The sequence below is a fragment of the Rosa chinensis genome, chromosome 6, assembly GCF_002994745.2.
Source record: "Rosa chinensis cultivar Old Blush chromosome 6, RchiOBHm-V2, whole genome shotgun sequence".
NCBI lineage: Eukaryota > Viridiplantae > Streptophyta > Magnoliopsida > Rosales > Rosaceae > Rosa > Rosa chinensis.
This window is the reverse complement of record NC_037093.1, coordinates 2,013,995-2,017,203: the sequence shown is the minus strand read 5'-3', so window position 1 is coordinate 2,017,203 and position 3,209 is coordinate 2,013,995. Positions and strand designations below refer to the sequence as shown.

The following is a 3,209-nucleotide window of genomic DNA, read 5'->3' as shown; positions in this document are numbered from 1 at the left end:
CATTGGAGAAGAACTTTCCGCGGGCGGTGGTCATGAGGACAGAGCCGGGGAAGGATTGGAACTTGGCGTCAGCGAGGGAGGCCGAGGCGGAGAAAGAGATTCCCCAAGTGCGATGTTGAGGAGAGTTGAGGTTTTTGGGAGAAAAATATGGGGTGTATTGGATTTTGATGTCAAACACTACGTGGCACCATGTAAACCATTAGATGTTGTTTTTACACGTGTCATTACGTAGTTGAAAGCTTAGGTAGGTTAGGCAGATTGGGAGGTTAGGAGAGGATCCTCTCCCACATGACAGTGCCACGTGGTACTTCAGGACCACCTAATAATTCCCCCCACAATTCCCCCCACTCAAGTTACTAATTAATATTTGTAAAAGTGAGGAGGTAAAACGTCAAATTGAGTGGTCATTTGTTATTTTCCTCATATTGTTCATAATCTTTTGATTTAGTGGCATAAATATTTTTGATTTTTTTTTTTTGGTAAGTAGGAGGTCCATATTTGTACTGGATGACCGAAGATTGATCGATCTAGAAATATAAAAAAATTAGCCACACCTAAATGAAAATTGAATACCTATTTGAATATTTAACTAGAAAAGGAACCCCCGCGATGCCGCGGGGTTTTATTGTCAATTGATCTAATTGTAGTAATACATTCTAGCTAGGTTGTTAATGATAAAAAATTGTTGTAACGAAAATATTTATCTACGTTGTGAGCTGCGGTTAGTAACGTGCTCATGTAGATAAATAACATTTTAATTCACTCACTCTTAATAACAATAGGAATTGTTTGAAATGAATCCTTAATCTTATACAATTCAATTAACAAACCCTGCATGCTTTCTTGACATTACAAAAGATCTAATATAAATTGAGAGACACATCTCTAGCATGGTCTATACCTCCAATCTGCTCTTGATGGGTCTCCCACCGCCCATTCCAAAACCGCACTACAGATTACTTGTTCCTTCTATATACTCTCTCAATCCCAAAATGAATGTTCAAAGAATTCTGAACATAATGAAAGCTAAAGTGTGAGACCATAATATCTGACAGTTAAGAAAATAAACATGCAACTCATCTTTCAGCATTCTTATAATTGGGAGTGACTATCTCTTATTAAGATGCATTAAAACTATCAAGATTGCAGCAAAGAACACACTTGCATTTGACGTCACAAAAATGCATCCTGTGAAAAATTTAAATTAAAAATGTAATTTGTACCTTGCATAATCCCAATGTGAGCAACTAATTTTGCAAGCAACAGTAAAATCTCTTTTTTTCTTGTCTTTAGCGCTTAGTCCTTTTTTTTCTTCAATTTATAGCAGAAGTATGTTTCGATTTAAAAAAAAAAAAAAAGTATAGCTCAATGTTCACATATAAACTGAATAAAGACACATATAAACCATCAAAAGCCTCTTTAATCATGTTCACATCATTCAGAAATAGCATGTTAGTTAATTGTACTAAAATTAAGCACCCTATTCAATACAAAGCATATAGATAAAAGATCTAAAGACTCTAGACGCACTTGATTCAAGATTGCAGGGAGTCCATATGTGAATTTATAAAAAACAAAGACACAGGTCAGATTTAAGTTGTGCAGCCACAAACAAAAGAAAGCAAAATAGCATAACCAAAGCCTCACTCTTTATGATCAAATACTCAATTTTGAAGAAGGTAAATACGACATGTTCATAGGAATAGAATATAAATGAAAAAAAAAAATAATGGACCTGGAAGTATCAAGAAATCATAGATATACATCCAGCAGTATAAATCTTCTCCTCAAACGAAGTACTATTTCTGTTGCTGCTCTTCTGGAGCAGAGCAAACAATTTCACCAATCATATAAATCTTCTTAAAGAAATTATAGACAAAAGCACCAATCTTTCACCCAATTTCAACAACCAAAACCAAATTGCTCACCTTTTAATGGTATTAATAAAGCCGCAGGAATACATATCTTTGAAAGAAACTAATCACAATACAAAAGTAAAAAAGTAAATCATCCTGGAGTCAACCTAATAATCAAGCCAAACACACTATTACCCAACAAAAGTGTAAATAGTACAACCAAGCTTTAATAATTTGACAATGCATTGAGTTCTAGAAACTCTTTAACTGATTCTACATGTAGTTGTCTAAGACTATATCCGAAAGCTTACGCAAATCTATCTTCATGGACAGAACCGTAGTTTCAATCATCTTGATAATATTCTTTTGACTTTAAGAGCAATATTTGGCTTTAATATGTGTTTTTGTCACACACAAAAAAAAAAAAAACAACAACAACAACTCCAAAGATTGAAACAGATTCCTTAAGTTGCTATAGATCAATTGGAATTTATATAACTTTGAAGACAAATGATGCCCAAAACAATATCAGCTATGATAATCACCACCCAAAAGGAGGTTTAGCCTCAATGAGTACAAACAAATAAAGGTAACTATTGACAACTCCATCTTATCGATCTTTAGGTACACATCCAAAAATAGCTCTTCCAGAACAGAAAAGGACCAAGGTTAATTCAAACCCAGAAAAAATAAACAGATGAAACAGAGGTTACAGAGCACGAATTTGCTCTCCTTTGCAACACATACTTTTTAATAACGTCCCTAAACAATAATATGCATATAAACCCACAAATCTAAACGTGTAAATTCAAACACAGTATAACTTTTGATAGTCAAGAACTATCAAAACGCTCAATTTCCTCAACACAACAGTGGACAAAATGATTCAAAGCCTCACTCTTTATGATTAAGTATTTAATTTTGAAGCATCCAATCTTTGACCCATCAAATACACGACCCAGATAGAATTTCAATCAGAAAATTTGAGATCAAGAAAGAAAAAGAAGAAGAAACCAACAAATTAGATTTTCACAGATACCTTCCGCCGCTCTCTCTCTTCCTCCTTCCGCCGCTCTCTCTCTCTCTCTCCTCCTTCCTTTCCTTCTTCCCCTGTCCACAAATACCCACCAACGTTTTATCACTGATTCCCTATTGACCTTGTAAGAGTTGATGTCGGTGTAGATGGGAAGCAAGGACCTGACACTTATGCCTATCCACCCAGCAAGAATGGCAAAGATGCAAATTATTACAAAATAAGGGCAGAAACCGTAGTTTCACATCGGCTCGGCTGGAGCCCCTACTGTTACTCGGCTTAGTAACAGTAACCATCCCACCAACGACTTTAGTAGTATG

At 35.3% G+C, this 3,209-nt stretch overlaps 1 long non-coding RNA gene across 2 annotated transcripts; it reads right to left on the bottom strand.

Moving 5' to 3' along the window:
• Positions 1 to 739: 739 nt before the first annotated feature.
• On the bottom strand, positions 740 to 3,209 carry LOC112173292. 2 transcript variants are annotated; one of them, XR_005802149.1, is made up of 2 exons: positions 1,736 to 3,209; positions 740 to 1,010 (listed from the first exon to the last, which is right to left on the bottom strand). It is a non-coding gene; the product is annotated as an uncharacterized LOC112173292 (long non-coding RNA). The 2 variants fall into 2 exon arrangements; XR_002925519.2 differs by having other exon boundaries at positions 2,896 to 3,209.